Source organism: Urocitellus parryii, chromosome 3 (genome assembly GCF_045843805.1).
Source record: "Urocitellus parryii isolate mUroPar1 chromosome 3, mUroPar1.hap1, whole genome shotgun sequence".
In the NCBI taxonomy this organism is placed as follows: domain Eukaryota; kingdom Metazoa; phylum Chordata; class Mammalia; order Rodentia; family Sciuridae; genus Urocitellus; species Urocitellus parryii.
The window spans coordinates 139,627,846-139,646,636 of NC_135533.1; the positions used below are offsets into that span (position 1 = coordinate 139,627,846).

The 18,791-nt window shown below is 36.7% G+C and overlaps 1 protein-coding gene and 1 pseudogene across 5 annotated transcripts in view; one reads left to right on the forward strand and one right to left on the reverse strand.

The window, feature by feature from the left end:
* Nucleotides 1–18,791, forward strand: part of Med13l (mediator complex subunit 13L) — a 304,748-nt gene that overhangs the window by 51,892 nt on the left and 234,065 nt on the right. The gene's annotated exons all lie outside the window — the stretch shown is intronic.
* LOC144253494 (transcriptional repressor RHIT-like) lies at nucleotides 7,160–7,693 on the reverse strand (annotated as a pseudogene).

An 18,791-nucleotide genomic window follows, 5' to 3' on the forward strand; every position in this document is an offset into this window, starting at 1 on the left:
TAATGGGATAATTAAGTAAACAAGGAGGCACAAAACTGTATGATAAATGTTGAGTTGGGGAATGTGCTTTTCATTTCTTTGCCTCTTCCAAGTTCATGATCCTGCTGTAATATTAGGGATTTGTTTCTCTAATTCAAAATGTTTAGCTAACTAATTTTTTTTGAGTTTTGTTTTGTAAGATGTCATCACTTGGGATGAAGTAATCGTGTGTGTGTGTGTGTGTGTGTGTGTGTGTGTGTGTGTGTAAAAAAGATGATAGAACTTTACTAATCTTATGCTTGAAACTTGGGATGTGGCTGTAGTTCAAGACAACTAAATTGGCAGGTCCAAAATAGAAATTTTTAAAGTGTCTAATCATTTATTGCTTCCATTTTCCCAAGATTAAGTTTTTTCATGTTGCATCCATAATATACCATCAGACAGCTGCTTAGAAAGACTTAGTTTCTCTCACTGGGCTTCTGTTTCATTCCCATCTAGGTTATCTTCAGTCAGGTAAGTAGGTGTCCAAACAGCTTCTTAGTTATGCTCTTGTGTCATGTCATGCTCTCTTCCTGGACAGTGATAAGCTTCACAGGGGAGAGCACACATTTCAACACCAATTGACTTAGAGTCTTCCATCAACCTTCTGTAAAGCTAAGGAAAAAAGACTTCTCCAATTATCATTAGATTGTCAAAAATGTCAAAGTATTAAAGTTTCTTTAGAGTGGAAGACTATGGCTTTTGCCCAGAGTTCTCTATTATTATTAACTTTGTTGCCATATATTGTTATCATTGGATGCTTTTATGCACTGACATTTCCTTTTTAGTTAGCCACATCTTTGTCAGGTTAAATCAATGTCAATGTATGATAGCATATTGACCTTCACTGTGATAACCATTTGTCAAATCATCAAATTTCTCTTGACCAGCTGAACCCCCTATATGAAATAGGATATCTGTGAGTATGGAACTCCAGAGGATGGACTTAATACCCAGCATGCCTGCATGCTTTATATGTTGACCAGTAAAGTGATCTTTCACAATCCCCCGACTGCAGTCAGTGTGTGTTTAAATTAAACTTGGTTTTCTCTTTGAGCAGCCATTGGTTTTCACTTTATCCATTCATGTTAAGACCTTTGTGGGGTGTCCTTCCATTAGTATCTCAGTCCCTTTATTGAGCCAGACATTAATTCTTGAAGGTTTAGGTGCTAGTAAGAATGAGGACTACCAATACTCCTTATGTTAGTATGTAGTCGGAGCCATGTTGGAGGTGCACATAAAATGCTTTGGGAATTTTGAAGAGTAGAAATGATCTGTTGTTACTGGGATTAAGTTTTCTGAAGGAACTGACTTATCAAATGATGCTTCAGAGAGTGCATGGGAAGCTGTAGATTTCAGGGGTGGGAGGGAAGAAAGACAAACTGGTAAAAGTGACTAATAAAAGGCTCACTGGAGAATTGCAGGCCATAGCCATCATTTCTTCTTGACTGTTGAGAAGGATGTGATAAGGAGAAAATAAGGAAATAAGTTTTTAAAGGTACTTTAAATCAGATCACGGAAATTCTTGACAAATACAGGTTTAATGCATTATCACCATTCAGTAAACCATTAGAAAAATCTCTGGAGAATCTTAAGCAGAGAATTAAGTGAACAGTTTGGAGGAATATCTGGGCTGCAGTGTGTTAAGTGCATTGGGGCAGGGAGGCTGGGAGTATTATCCTTTTTCATCATTCTTGGTGAGAAACAATGAGGGTCATGAAATTACCTTTTTGTATACTTTTACCACATCTGATTTTTGATCCTAAAATATTGAACGGAATATCATACGGAAGCAGAGTTTTAATTTATTGGTATTAATCAACTGAAGTGTAGAGAAAGGGGCTTAGATCTATTTTATCCATTAAATGTACACTGAACAATGTACATCTTCCTAAATACTGTGCTAGGCATTGTGGAATTGAAAGTAAGAAAAAAAAAAAAAATCCCAGCAGGTCTGGAGGCTGAGGCAGGAGGATTGTGAGTTCAAAGCCAGCCCCAGCAACAGCGAGGCCCTAAGCAACTCAGTGAGACCCTGTCTCTAAATACAAGATAGTGCTGGGGATGTGGCTCAGAGGTTGAGTGCCCCTGAGTTCAATCCCCAGTAACCCCCACGCCCTAAAAAAAAAAAAAAAAAGAAGATTCCTTGTCTGGCTGGTAGCAGCACATCCTTGTAATCCCAGTGATTTGAGAGGCAGAGGCAGGTGGATTATCAGTTTTGGGCAATTTAGTGTAACCCTATCTCAAAATAAGAAGGGCTGTGGGTGTGTACCTCTGTATGGTAGAGTGCCCCTGGATTCAGTCCCCAGTATTGGAAAACAAAGAACGACAGATAGACAACACCCCGCCACCTGCCCAGATATGAGTCTGCACTTTAAGTTTTTGTACTTTGGCCAGATAGGGGAAATTGAATTGAATTACAGTCTGAGCAACTCCATGTATTTAGGGCTTCCAGTGTGTGAGGTGGGGGAAGAGATAGGATAGGGGACTGCTGCCTGAGGCTGGAAGTTGGGTAGATGGGAACACGACTTCCTTGGCTTTATCCCGTAGACAATGGACAAAGCCTTCGAAAGTTATATGGAATGAACAGATTTCTCCAAGGCTGCTGAGGGTGTAGCTTGCCAAGTTCTTTTATCATTTCTGAAGGAAAGCTATTAGGGAATATTCAATTAAAGGAAGTGTTGATTATCTTTTATATACTTCATTTTTTTAGGAAAAAGCACCAAGATCATATTATAGTATGCTAGATGAATGAGCATACCTAAAACAAAAGCTAAATATTTTAAACTTTTTTTATACCTTTTTAACAGAACATTTAAAAGGAATTAACCTATTATTCATTCAATTTTTGCATATACAGTGATATCCTTGGAAATTTTTATATAGATTTTGATAATTTAAAAAATTCAAGATGCCCTGCAAATATTAATTAGGATATATATTTGATACTGGTCGTATGGGGCCAAATTTTTTAAATAAGGTGTTCTGAATTTATCTGAAAGGAGAACATATACCTGTGGGGGAGCAAAGATGATTGTGGTGGAGGGTTTATTTTCCTTCTGTTGGTGAAGCAATGTAGAGCTAACCAAGCTAACATCTATTGACACATCTGTCTATTGGCCATTTGAAATCACAATGAGTTAGATAAAAGGCTTTTAGTTAAAATATATTCTGGGCTATTTTGTTTGCCTTTTTTTTTTTCTTCCCTTCCTTTCTGGTACTGGGGATTGAACCCATAGGCACTATTCTACTGAGCCACACCTCTAGCCCCTTTTTATTTTTTGATGGCATCTAACTAAAGATGCCCAGGCTGCTGCTTCAAACTTGTGATCCTTCTACCTTAGCCCTCTGAGTTTCTAGGATTATAGGTGTATGACTCCACACTTCTGTTTGCTTTTGAGCATATTGAATGAAGTGATATTGAACCAATATTATTATTATTATTATTATTATTATTTGTTACTGGGGTTTGAACCCTGGTTTTACCACAGTGCTAGATAAATGCTCTATCACTGAGCTATATTCCCCAGTCCTTTTTCCCCCCAACTCTTGGTACTGGTGATTTAACCCAAGGGCATTCTACCACTGAACTACATTCCCAGCCCTTTTATTTTTTTTTAATTTTGAGACAGGAGCTTGCTAAGTTACCCAGGCTGGCCTTGAATTTAATCTTCCTGCCTTACCTTCAAGTAGCAGGGAATTATAGGTGGGTGCCACAATCATTTTTACTTATTCATATCTAAATTGTTTGAAGGCAATCAAGAGAAACATAAATTGTATTTTCTTTAGACATTCATTGCTGCTGCCCAAATTGGGAAGAATTTTGGTGTTTTATATATTTCATCAACTTTGGGATGAATAAAAATACAGTATTGAAATTTTTACTTTGTGCTTATTAGATTTTGGCTCAGAAAATATTTGGCCTCGCCTCACTTTTGAAATAGGTATTCTGTGTTCTCTATAGGCTTTTTTTTTTAAACATTTTTTAGCTGTAGGTTGACACAATACCTTTATTTTATTTTTTTTTATGTGGTACTGAGGATTCAACCTAGTGCCTCATCCATGCTAGGCAAGCGCTCTACCACTGAGCTACAGCCTCAGCCCAGGCCTTTGTGTGTTTTTTTTTTTTTAAAGGGACTGGACAGTTCCATGATACCAGTTTTATTAAATGACTGTTGACTCAGTAATTGTAGTGTTGCATAATTAGATGAGTCAGGTGGTCCAAGAAAGCTTTTGTTACCATTACTACAATGTATGGACAGGATATTATTGTATTATAGTTTTTATTTAACCTGACCTCTTTAAAAAAGAAGAAGTTTTAGGACTTTGTATCCAGTGGAGTTGTTTACATCACTGAGAAACACTATACTTATTGACTGTGATTTAAATATACTTTTAGAAATACTCAGGACCTCCTAACCCCTATGCCCCAAAGTGTGGGGGTATATTTTAAAGGGAATCTATACAAGATGGATGTAATCCTATGTTTACCATATATGAATTTTAAATTATGGCTTGATAAACAGATTTCAGAAAATATTTCTTGATTTTTTTTCAAACTGGTTAGCTAAATAGTACTCTACCAGAAATATGCCCCTTGAAGTAAAAAAAAATCTCTTATTTGATAGTGACCATTATGCATAGATAAATGAGAAGCACAGGTTTAGGAATTTAGAAGACTAGTTTACAAAATGGTTAATAAAGGAAATTTTGCATTGGAGAAGAATTGCAAGTAATTTTAGTGTTACTATTTTCTTCTACTTAAAATTGTTTGCCTCTCCTTACTTGCCTTTGTTTTTGATTCAGTTCAGAGAGGTTAAAAACTCCTGGCTGGTTTTATATGGCTGGGAGGTCCTTTATTAGTGTCCTTTTACCTTCCTTCTCTCCCTCCTTGTCTGGTGTGGTGGCATATTCCTGTAATTCCAGTGACTTGGGAGGCTGACTGGGCAACTTAGTGAGACCCTGTCTCAAAATAAGAAGGGCTGTGGGTGTAGCTCAGTGTGGTAGAGTGCCCCTGGTTCAGTCCCCAGTATTGGAAAACAAAGAAAAGAAACACAACACCCTGCCACCTTTCCTCCCTTCACACCTCCTTCACATTTACCTACCCTTTCTTCCGTCCCTCTGTCCACCATCCATCTGTGCATCTCTCCATGCATCCTGTAAAAAGGTAAGAAATCCTGCTTGTTTTATTGGAGAGAAGAACTAAATTCTAAACCATTAAGTTAATCAGATCATGTAAATTGTAAAAGAGGAGGCTTTTCCTTCATTTATAAGTGGCTTTTCTTCCAGCACCAGATTTTTAGATGCTAGTATTGAGACTATAATTGACAATAGTAGTTTTTTCCCCCCTCTTTTAGAATAGCCATCTCTGTTCACCATGGCAACATCCCAGAAGATAGTCTGCTTGATCTAATGACAGGAAGCATGTCAAGGAGTTGTCTTGAGCATAGAAGTTTCTGAGATTGTGTTGGGATTATCTGTTTCAGAGGGAAAGTGATAATGTATTTTACAGTTCTCTGTGTTCTTTCTGCTGTAGTTTTGTTGTCTGTAAAGAGACTGTGAGTTTAGGAATCACTTGTGATTCCTGATGAACTGGTTGTGTGCTTTATTAGGGCTGAACATGCTTGATTTTGCTTTTCATCCAAGTGTTTTGCTGAGACTATAGGGTTAAAGTTGTTTTGTTTTTTAAAAATTTTGGTTATGTGAGTTAAGAAGATTAACTTTGAATACCATATTATGTTAGAAGAAACACATCTTCTTTAACTTGTTCCATATGTGCTGTACTTTTTAGCTATGTGTAATTGGACTGTAAAAAATGTCTTTCTAGAAGAAAGGGCCAACTTATAAGACATACTGTCATAGTATATACTCAGATGAAAAGAAAATTGTAGGATTGAATTCTCTGAGTTTGAATTCTCAAAAAGTTTTGGTGATTTTGTATGAGAAAATCCAGTCTTGATTTATTTTTATTCTAGAAGGAAAATAATAGCATCAATTCTTAATGATTTATAAAACAAAGTTTCATTAAACGGTTAAAAACTTGATCTATCATAGGGTTCTAAAAGAATGTTATTATTTTTTTGGGGGGTACCAGGCATTGAATTCAGGGGGACTTGACCACTGAGACACATACCCAGTACTATTTTGTATTTTATTTAGAGACAGGATCTCACTGAGTTGCTTAGTGCCTCGATGTTGCTGAGACTGGCTTTGAACTCTTGATCCTCCTGTCGCAGTCTCCTGAGCCTCTGGGATTACAGGGGTGTGCTACCACACCTGGCCCAAAAGGATATTATTTGTAAACTAACTTTAAATTCTTTCTTTTTTTTTTTTAAACTGTTGGAAATTCTGTAAAATTAACAGTAGTTTACAATTATGTATATCAGTTTACAACTTACAAACTTATTAAATATACATTCTTTTTGATGCCCTGAAATAGAGATTTAACTTTTTGGCCCTCCCATTCCCTTCCATTAATAGTAGTTCTAAGGAGTTGGGCACTGTGGTGCACACCTGTAATCCCAGCACCCTGGGAAGCTGAGGCAGGATTGCAAATTCAAGGCCAGCCTCAGCAACTTAGCAAAACCTTATCTCAAAAACTAAAAAGGACAGGAAATGTAGCCCAGAGGTAAAGTGTCCCCCGGTTCAACCCCCCACCTACAACAAAAGGGAATAGTTCTAAGGAACAAAGGAATACTTAATCAGCAAAAGTAATATTAATACATCAATCCGTATGGTGCCACAAAGAATCAAGGGGAGGAAGGCAGGCCCTTGAAGGAGAAAAATTATGTTAAATATGAAGAAAGACAAAGGTTCACAAAGAATGAGGCAACTGGAGGGGCAGGTCATGTTTACTACAGCAAAGGGGGACACAGAGCACATATTCCACACTCTAAACCCACAGGAAAAGACCCTAACTGAAGAGATGGGTTGGACTTTTTAGTTCTCAGAGCACAAGAAGCTAACCACCAAGCATGGTTTCTAAATGAACTTGGTTCAAAAATCCACCTGTTTGCAAAGAAAGGGCTTCTTTTGCCCTTTATATTAGAAATTTAAGAAAGCTCATTTGAAGAACTGCAATTTTACATAGTGATGGCATTCCGGGAAGCATCTAATCCAATTAATCAAGTTTATTATCTTATAGTCATGGAAAAGGAGTTTCTGAGCAGGGTGGGCACTACCTATGGAAATGTGATACTTGGGCCACTGTCTCTTGGAGATTCCTGCTGTAAGAATTGCAAGTTTCTCCAGAGAAAGCACTTGCCTGGGTGTGACTCAGGGCCTGGCAGGAATTCACACAATGAATCCCAGTGGTGGGAAGGCGAAGAAGTATGCCCAGTGAGACCACATTGTTCTCTAACATCGCTTCTCTGTAGAGGTCCCTCTGAACAAGGTCCAGGCATCCCCATTCCTCTCGAGTAAGGTGCACAGACACGTCCTCGAATGTCTCAAACTCCTGGTACCTGGCTGTCCGCAGCACAGCTGCCTGGTCTCATGTTCTTCCCTCTTGGGGAAGAGCAGGTACCTGGGGAGCAGGTGGAGCCTCAGTGAGTCCCTGTTCCACGTCAGTGTCCTGCAGGAACTGAGGTTCTGGGGAAAAACTCTCAGGCTGGGTCTCCAAAGACTGAAACTGGACCCTTGGTGATCCTGCTGCTTCCTGGGCCGATATTTCCTCCATCCCTGTTCTGGAGGACAATGACCATCACCGAGCAGAGAGTCGGGCCTAATGACAGTCCCGTCACGAACACCTTCGGTCGCTTAGCCACGCTAGCCTTTCCCGGACCGCTCTAGCTAAACTAACTTTAAATCCTAATTACGGAGATAATAGTGTTTTCTGGTAGGTTTGACTTCTTAAAAAATTATTTTTATATACACATATGTATATGTTTATACACATAAATGATTTAATAAATATTTCAGAATATTTTTGCATAATTTCATCTTGCTTCAGTACAATATTTTCTATTTTCAAATTGCTTTGCAATCTTTTTAGGAGTATGTCACTTTACTATTGGAAAATACTGCTTAGCAGAGCTATATATATAATACATTTTTAAATTGAATATAATCAAAGATTAAAATGTAAAACAGGCAATATTATAATTGAGAAGGGAATGTTTTAAAAATAGGTATGTAGACAGAAGCAGTTTGGGACTAGTGATAAATAATTGCTTTTAGTTTTAGAAAACTTTAAGTAGAATCATACAACTTTCTAGATTTATTTTCTGTTCTATGCTTTTGTTGCTTAGTTTTACCTTATATATATCATAAAAATTACTTCTGATTCCTAAATCCAGCTGCTCTAAAAGTATAAGGCAGTTTCAGGATAGTCTTTTATTATTTAGGCAATTTGTAGGCTGAGAGAGATACTATAAGATCTCTGTTTTGTTTTTGTTTTTGGTCTCTTGAGTTCATGCCTCTTTAAGGCAGAATTAGCCACCCTTCTATCTAAAAGGTACAATTTCTCAATAAAATTGTCCTTAACAATAGAATAGGAACACTTAGACTTTCGATTAATTCAATATGGTAGCCAAATAGTCAAATGTGACTATTTAAATTTAAGTTAATTAAAATTTAAAAATTTAGCTCGCTGTCCCATGGCACATTTCAGGTGTTTACCGACCACCTTGTTGGACAGTGCAGATACAAAACATTTTCATCACAGAAATTCTATTGGACAGTACTGGTCTAATTTCTAACAATGGTTAGAAATGGCTTTGGGCTTCATTTTAAGGAAGAGGCATTTAAGGTGTTTTAATATATATCCTTTCTTGTCTTCTCCTTCTTCCTTTCTTCCTTTTTGAAATAGTGGTGAATTTTTTATTATAATGTAGAATTAGTTTTCTTAGTGATTTTCCTAAGCTTTTATGGTTGACAGCTTCAGGTGCCATGAGAACTTTGCAATGTGTCTTTTTTTTTTTTTTTCTTTCTTGTTTTTGGAATTGAACAATTGTGCAAGGCACTGGGTTTGATCCTCAGCACCATATAAAAATAACTAAATTAATAAATAAAGCCACATGCTCAACTTTTTTCATTTTTTTTAAGAGAGAGAGAGAATTTTAATATATATATATATTTTTTAAGTTATCGTCGGACACAACATCTTTGTTTGTATGTGGTGCTGAGGATCGAACCCGGGCCGCACGCATGCCAGGCGAGTGCGCTACTGCTTGAGCTACATCCGCAGCCCACTTTTTTTATTTCTTATTTTGAGACAGGGTCTTACTACATTGCCCAGGCTGGCCTTGACCTTGCTGTCCTCCTGCCATAACTTCCCAAGTAGCTGGGATTATAGGTGTGTACCATTGCACCTGGCCTTTTCAGTCTCTTTTGATGAACTTTCATTTATAAATGCCTTTCCACTTCCATTAACTTTATTGAGAGAGGTTTGTTTCTTCACTGTCATGCTAGCTTACTAAAATTTTTTGTAAACCCTGGGCAAGATTTTTGGAAGACTTATTTTGGTATGGTTCTGCTGGTATGCTAAAAATAAGTGTGATAGATGAATTATGCCAGTTTTGGACTTTATCATCCTTAGTTGCTTCTGTGTAGTATGTTTATACAATTAATGTTTGGTGCTATATAGAACATATGCATTTTTCCTGCAGGACATATGGTTATATTTTATGGCTCTGTGATATCACTGTGGAAATAGATGTTGGTTACCTTTAAAAATCTTTTTTTTTTTTTGTTTTGGTTGGACACAATACCTTTATTTTATTTAGTTATTTTTATATGGTGCTGAGGATCGAACCCAAGTGCCTTGCACAAGCTGGGCGAGTGCTCTAGGACTGAGCCACAACCCCACCCCTATTGGTTGCCTTTTGAGGTTGTTTTGGTCTGTTTTTATTTTGGGAAAGAGAAAAAAAGAAATTTTAGGAAATATTGTATGTATTCCATGAAATAAGGCAATTTGTTCAACAAACATTTATTAAATGCTCTCAGAGCTTTGGGAGAAGAGTTTCATTAATGCCATTTCCTTAGTGGGTTTTCTGATTTTCTTTAGGAATGCAAATGGGGCAGCATTTCAAAACAGTGGATGTTTCTTGAATGTGGCTGGAGATCCAGATGTGCAATCCAGTTGACACACTATCTTGGAATTATTTCACTGAAGATTCTAATTCTTTGAACTTAGTCTAGAGAATGTGTGCTGTTGTGGTGACTGAAAATTATTTTGAGGTACCCCTGCCAACTAACTATACGTTTGAGACTCACTTATGAAGAGTAATCCTCCCTGCCCTCCTGCCCATAGGGCCATATTTCATGTAATGTGTGAGTTGCAAGGGGAAGAGAAGCCAGCTGAATTTGTCTTGAATTGTTTTTACTTAAGTTGGCTTAGTCTAGCTTGTGGCAATTGACTGCTTAAAAACATTAGAAAAATTTAGGGGGGGAAATGGTTAACTTTTTCAGAATCCTTAGAAGAGTATTTCAGGAAGAAATCTGATTTTGGTTAAGCCATGGTTAAATCTTATTAGAAAGAAGAACCTGGATTAGAGTATGACTACTTGGAAATCTTCTGGGTTTACCACAGTATATCATTCCAGGAAATACTATCTTGGTTTTCTTTTGGCCTTGGGACATTTTATGCAGGTCTGGAACAAATCTCACTGGTAGGAGGTTGGGCTCTAATCTGACCACTCCCTCAGCAATGGAAGAGGAAGCCATGAGCAATAACAAGGATGATACCTACCTAGAGAGGAAAGCACAGTAGAACAGATTGGGTAGAGGAGGTAAACTGGGTTCAGAGCTGTGACTTTTGAGATGTTGCTTCTGAAAAGGTGTGGGACGGTAATCAGAAAGGGACAGAAACTAATCAAGTGGCACAATTGTAGTTAGTATCTTTATAATTTTTTTTAATAAAGCCATGAAGGATAACCTTTAGCACATGTGGTTTTTCTGAGGACAATTTAAAAGAATTTCCTCAGTGTGGCGTTAGGGTTCTCATTTAATCCAAAATAGAAATTATTTTTTTCCCCAATAAAAAGTAGAAGTTCTTAAAGGATGTTTTACACTGAAGTATATCTCCTTGGTTTGTAGTTTTTCCCAAGAATCAAAGTCTGTAACATTCTTACAGTATGTCACTGATAATGGATACCTAAAATGTTGACAATTTAAAAACCATTAGGCCTGAGCACTTCTTAAAATTATTAATAATTATTTGTAGGTATGTTTTATTTTGCCAAGACATGTATGTACACACGTAATAATTGGAATGCATAAAGTACATTACATATGATGAGTCTTGGAGGGGGCTTTAATGTTTCCTTTGTTCATATTTTTTTTGGGGGGTGGGTACTGGGGATTGAACTCAGGGGCACTCAACCCCTGAGCCATATCCCCAGCCCTGTGTTGTATCTTGTTTAGAGACGGGGTCTCACTGAGTTGCTTAGCGCCTTACTTTTGCTGAGGCTGGCTTTGAACCTGAAGCTGCTAGGATTACAGGTGTGCACCACCATGCCTGGCCGTATTATATTTTTGACTAGGTAACACTTTATTTTTTTTCTTATGCTTTGTTTTTCACACATAATATTCGAGTTAGTTTTAGCCCCTTTTCCTTATTATTACAACTGCTATATTTGTATTTTTTAAAAGACAGGTGTAATATAAAGAAAGATTTCCAAGGAAATATATCTACGTTAACTTTACCTTGTAGAATGATAATCACCTGTGCTTTAAAGATGATTTGTGTGTTTTGAATACTGTGATGAATTCATGTATTCTAACATAGTATGTTTTGGTCCACTACAGTTAATATTCTCAGTGTTTCAATTGTCCCATCTTTGGCTACAGAAGCCTGTTCAGGTGGCTTCTGAGTCCTATTGATGTGATGATAGTAGTCATCGATACCATCTTGCTTTTTGGTATGACAAGGGCTCTTGAATAAAATTGCTCCAGATATGGAATCAGTCTCTTTGCCAAGGAATTCTAGATTGTTGTTGGTACTTAGTCATTGTTTCTAGGCCTTTTCAGAAAAGAGACCTAGAGGGGTGTGTGTGTGTGTGTGTGTGTGTGTGTGTGTGTGTGTGTGTGTTTCTTTTTTTCTTTTTAAAGAAAAAGTGCATAGTAATTCATTCATTGGCAGTTCAAGTGCAGAACTATAGGGTTTTTAACTTAGTATCATCATTCTTAGGCCTGTGTGTATCTTCTTTTTCCTGTGCTAAAACTACAGGTTCTCAGCATATTTTATTTGCTTTAATCCCATAATATAAATGCATTTGTCATGGAATAACAGCACTGCCATCAACAACATCATTGCTGGAAATGGTATTATTTGTTGTTGTCTGTGATTGACATATATGTATTTTTTATAGATTTTCTTTGTTCTTTTAAAATGTAGTCCCATAGTCAGATCTATAAAACAAAGCATATTCTAAGAAATGTGGCAGAAATACACATTTTCTTTTTTAACTTGGTAAACAGCAAGCTGCTTAGAGGGTTTAAGTAGGAACAGATGCATAGTTGCAAATTAGTGCTTCGGTAACTTCCTTATGCCCTGGATAAGGGCCTGTAGGTGCTAATTGCCAGATAACTTTAATAGTTTTGCATATCATTATGGTTTTTTCTTCGGACTTTTTTTGTCCTTCACTGATAGGTGTTCATTCTTGAGACTAATATCTCAAATGCATTGGTGTAAGATAGCTTCACTTCTGTCTGTGCCTAGTGCTTAAGGAAAGATTTTTAGATAGTCTCATACTTTGGTAACTTTTTTGTTTTCTTTAAGCAAATGAAGTGTAATACAATTTTATTTTCCCAGCCCATTTAGGTGAAGTACTCCTCTCTACGTAACATAGGTACTTCCATCATGCCAAGAGAAACAGTTTTACTTCAATCACAAAAGAAGAAAGTTCTCTGTGTTGCTTAGCTTTTTACAAACCTAACTTGTCTTCTAGGTCCATCCATGTTCTGCCAAATGACAGGAGCATCTCTTCTGAGGCTGAATTATATAACATTAATGAATGGATGGATGGACAGACAGACATGACAATTTCTCTTTGTCCATTCATCCACCAGTGGACAATTCACTTGTTTTCATGTCTTCACTATGGTGAAAATGCCACAGTGAACAGGGGAGTACAGTTATCTTTATGAGGCTATGATTTTATCTCCTTTAGACATGTACCCAGGAAGAAGAGTAACTGGCCAGATGGTGGTTCTGTTTTTAATTTTGTTAGGGGGCTCCGTATGGTCACATGGCTACATTCTCACCAGCAGTGTACAATAGTTCCCTTTTTTCACAAACTTTCCAATACTTACTATTTGTCATCTTGTTGATAAACACCATCCTAAGTGGTGTAAGGTAATGTCTATTGTAGTCTTGAATTGCGTATTCCTGTTGATAAGTGATATCTAGTAATTTTGCAAATATGGCATTGGCAGCTTTTGAAATACAGTAATACCTAAGTGTTTCTATATCTGCTGAATGTAATTTCCCAAAGTTTTGGTAGTTTTCTTAATTTTGTTCAACTTTTCATTATTGTTCTAAGTTTCATGTTTCTTTAAATAAGACAAAAATATTGAGTTTTTATTCAGTGTATTTTAAAATTTTGAAAGAAGAAAATATTTTTTTTCATATTAAATGTATTTTTAATTGAGGATTTAATGTGTGTGAGTGTATCCCAGTAGTGAGATTTTCATTTCCTCAAAATAGGACTTGTTATTGCTTCTCACACTCAGGAGTGGTAGGAGATGGACTTGAAGAGTAGGAAAATAATTGAGGTTAATTTAAAATGGCAGATTCGTGTTCATTTATGAAAACACACCTGCTTTTATCAAGTCTGTCTGAAGCCTGTTCTTACAGGTAGCACAAGGCTTCTCTTTTTCTCTGGCCTGGTAGAATGGGGAGAAGATGCCTGGAGTAGGAAAGTCTAGGAAAAGAAGTTTTTTTTTCTTTTTTTAAGATTCTGTTTTCAAGGAACTTGGTAATGAAGAACCCTTATCTTTGGTCCCAAGTAGCTTATAAGAACAGGACTAATTCTGTTGAGTGCTACTGAGTGAAAATTAGGAAAAAAGAACTTAAAAAATAGGCTAGAAAAACATTTTTATAGTATATCTTTTTGAAGTATTAATTCATTTTTCATAGATTATTATAGTACTTGTTTAGTTGGTGTTTTGAGGTTTTCTGGTGTTGAGAACTCAAGAACACTGTATCTTTGATGTTTCCATTACTATTTTCTGAGTTCACAGGCTTCCGCAGCCCTGTGAAGATAAACCTGTGTCCCAGAAGGCAAACTACATGAGAAATTGAGAAATTAATTTTAGAAGGCCATGTGTGGTTGGAAAAAAGTGTCGTACACTTCCACTCATTGATTAATGTCCTAGGTAATCATGAGAGGAGGCAGGAAGGAGGTGTTATTTGTAAATACCAACTGTGGTCACCACTAATGAAAATAGTAATCTGTTGCTATTTCTTGATAGTGATGTTATCCTACTATTTTCTCATCTCTTTTTTTGCGACTTCTGAACTCTGGTTGGGTTAGCTTATGAAAGTAATTGTGTAAACTGGGATTTATAAACCATGCAAGGCAGTTTAGAATTAAGGACAGAAGCTGGGTCTGAGGAATACAGTGAGTCAGAATAAGGAGAGAGTAGACCAGAGGAAGACACGTAGAATAAAGAAGAGATGTCAACTAAAGATGCTGATGGTGGGGAATGAGGCCAGGTACTATATTAAAAAAGGGGGGGGGGCAGCAATTAAACACCAGAACACATACTAGATACAAGACAGTTGATCAGAAGTTAATAATTTAGGAATCAGAACATCTTTGCACACTAAAAAGGAGATTGTCAGGAGAAGCAGCATAAATCACCTACCGCATGTGTATGAGACAGCATCTTCTCTTAGACAGGGAAGTTCTTACATGATCTTGAGAGACAGTAACTACTCCTACATGATAGTGATCACAGAATATAGCATTGGCAATCCAGGACACCTGAGTGGCTGCTCCAAATCACTGGAGTGTTATAGTATGTTAGGTTTTGTTAAGTTCTCTTATCTCTGAAAGTAGACAGATGTTTAGATTGTGGTTCATAAGATCTCTGAAAGTAGACAGATGTTTAGATTGTGGTTCATAAGATCTAAATCTGTTTGTGGGCAGAACTTTAGAGTTAGGTTGACTTTTATAGCATACCACTGACATTTGGAGAGATGTGTCTTGAAGCCTTCCAAAAGTCCCACTTCTGTAGATACCATTATGATATAGAGTTTTCTTCCATAAGATAAAATTTTTGGCCTGGCTGGCATTCACCAAAAATATTTGTCCAGATGGCTGTTTCTTGTTTCTGACTAAGCATATGGTTGACTGGTTTAGTTCATAAATCTGAGTGATCCCTAATGACTTTTGTTTTTGGCTAACACTAGTTATCTTTCAAAATCTTCACTTTTACTACCAGCTCTAGTAGGTAGATTTAAAAAAAATTATGTCCATTTCCATTAAAAAGAATTTAAAATAATAGCTTTAGGAAAGTTACTATGTTTCTGGCATCAAGTGAAGAAAAAAATAAATCACCCAAAATCATAAGGCTCACTGGCAATTGAAGTGATTGCTCCCTCTCATTAGGCTTATTGTGCCAGCAATTCAGTTTCAAGCCTGTGCAAAATCGTAGGTGACTACATTTTAGTATTATTTTTTTTGGTGGGTCTTGAATAGCTGAAACTGAAAATACCAAATCCATAAATGTCAAGGACCTTCCTTCCTCCCTCCCTCCCTTCCTTCCTTCCTTCCTTCCTTCCTTCCTTCCTTCCTTCCTTCCTTCCTTCCTTCTTTCCTTCCCTCCCTCCCTCCCTCCCATTTTTTTGGGGGGTTCTGGGGATTGAACCCAAGGGTGCTTAACCACTGAGCTACATTCTCAGCCCTTTTTGTATTTTATTTAGAAACAGGGTCTTGCTAAGTTGGTTAGGGTCTCACTAAATTGCTGAGGCTGGCCTTGAACTCACATTCTCCTGCCTCAGTTTCCCAAGACTGGGATTATAGGCATGGTACCTGGCAGGAGCTTCCTTTTATATGTGGATTTTCTGGGAAAACGTTTAAGGCAGTTCATTTGTAAATTAATACAGGTTAAATATCCTTTATCTGAAATCTTGGGACTGGTGTTTTGGATTTTGGAGTTTTTCAGAATTTGGAATAAATGCATAAACTTTACTGGTCAAGCATGCCATGTGCTCAAAAAAGTTGGATTTCAGGGCATTTTAGATTTCAGAGGATTTTGGATTTCAGATTATGGATGCTCAGCCTATGCTAACTTTTAGTAATAATTTGGTTACGGGGCTGTGATTCTAAGCATATTAAATACAATTCTGATAAGCATACAAGAATTAAACAATAGATGTTTCTTTGTCTCACTTGTCAGTTCTGTTATAACTTCCCTCTAGAACTTCATGAAGGTTAACGTTTTCTTGGTTAAAGGTGGGTGTTTAGTTCTGGGCATAAATTTAGTGTTATAGTTCTCTGACATCTTGTTTGTATGATTTTGGGTTATTGCTCAAATATTTTTTCTTACAAGTTTCACTAGTTTTTAAGTAATGATAGCTGTTGTTATTGTTGATGCGATATTTCCCTGTTTTCTATTCCCATCATACTACCACTATTTTTTCACAATGTCAATTAGTAATATGAATTTAATTTCCTGCCCATAAGAAGTAAGAAAGCATAGTTCAAACTACTACTAAGGAATAGTTAGGTGTATTTTGGGTTTCCTTACACACCTTTTAAAGGATGATGAATCATTTCTGTTATTTATCTTTGAGGTCATGTAGATAGATTTTAATACTACAATTGAAAACCATGGTTTTATATTTAGTATTTTTCACCTGTCTGATTAAGATCTTCATGTAGAAAAACATTTGAAATCTAGAGTTTATTATATATTTTGTTGATCATTCAATCTGTATTCAGAAAATATTTAAGTGCCAAGAATATTGTTAATGAAAACTCAGTTCTTTTTTTTTTTTTTTTAAAGAGAGAGTGAGAGAGAGAGAGAGAGAGAGAGAGAGAGAGAGAATTTTTTAATATTTATTTTTTAGTTCTCGGCTGACACAACATTTTTGTTGGTATGTGGTGCTGAGGATCGAACCCGGGTCGCACGCATGCGAGACGAGCGCGCTACCGCTTGAGCCACATCCCCAGCCCGAAAACTCAGTTCTTGTCCCCAATGCCAAGCCAGTAATAAGGACAAGGTTTTGAGAAAAAGGAACAAGAAGTTTTATTGCTTTACTAGCAAAGGAGAAGCACAGGGAACTCCTGTCCTAGAGGCTGTGATTTTTGCCCATCAAGGGGAACAGGGAGTTTTAAAAGAGGTGATTCAAAGGCTACATTTCATATGTTCTCCAAGTAATTCACTTGGGAGATCATCATTTCTGAGATCTTCTGGTGCCATCTTCAAGTCTGAATTACTTCGTTCTTGTGGTGGGTGTATGGTTAAGGACAGAGAACTCTGCCTAGATTGGGGAAAAAAGTTAATCCTGTTTCTCCAAGATTAGGGATGGGGAGAGATTATGGAGGAGTAGGGAGAGAGGAAGAGAAAGAAACATGTCCTTTTTAAAAATAAGTCACAGTGACAGAGCAGCAAGGGCAATATTCAAATCATGAAATGTACTGCTGTTACCACTGCTCTCCCATTTTGATGTTTGCTGTCTAATGCTTTCCTATGGTTTTAAAATTATAAAGTTTCAAAGTTTTATTTTAAATGTGACATGCCATAATGCCTAGTGTCTTGATGCTGTAGCTATTGTAGCTTACTATTTAACTATCCATCTATTCATCCGTATTTCCATCCTTTTATCATTGTCTGTGTTGTTTGTTGAGGTTAGGAAGAAATAACATCTCTGTGCTATACATTTATAATTTAGTGGGGTCTGTTTAGTCAGTAATGTGAGGCTTTCAGATTTCTGGCATTTTTGACTTTATTTTTGTCAGTTCTGAAGAAAAGAATTGATGAATTTCAATAAGAGTTTAACATTTTGTAGAGAAATGCATCTTTATTTTATCCTTTCTTTGAATTGTGTTGAGGCTTTTAATTTTGCTTTTATGAAATAATCTGAAAAATAATGCTAGGAATCTCTCTCTGTATTGCAGTACTAGGGATTGAACCCAAGGGTGCAGTACCACTGAGCTCCATGCCCAGTCCTTTTTTATTTTTTATTTTGAGTCAGGGTCTCACCAAGTTGCCCAAGCTGACCTTGAACTTGTGATCCTCCTGCTTAAATCATCTGAGTAGCTCAGATTGGAGGTGTGCACCACTATGTCTGGCTAAGTATCTTTTAAAGTAGCAAACAGTTACAGGCTACTATTGTATGGATTTTAAAGCAACTTCCTGTAAAACAATTCTCAACTTGCTGTTAAATTCTATTATAAAGTATTACCTTTACATTTACAGAATGTTACAGCTTTAAGGATTATTTTATGCATCATTTGAAGATATTTTAAAGCAGAATTTGTGAAAATAAATCTTTCATGGAACCCTAAAATATAAAGCCTTTTAAAATAAAAACCTTTACTGTTCCTGTTTAAAGATGGTGTGAAGGCAGTTTGTTCTGAGGTGTCTGAGGCACGTTCAGAGAATTTTAAGAGTTCAGAGAAATAATTTGATGGCCACTGATTTTATCCAGTCTTTCTATTTTTGCAAGAGAGGAGATGGTTTCTATAAAGAGCAATGATGAATGAAATAAATTTGAAAAAAATTTAGCAAAGCCTGTTCATCTACTATACATTGGGTCATGGCAAGAACGGGGTGCTTTTGTAAAACTTTGTAATTTCCCTTTCATCTTTCTTTTGGGCTAG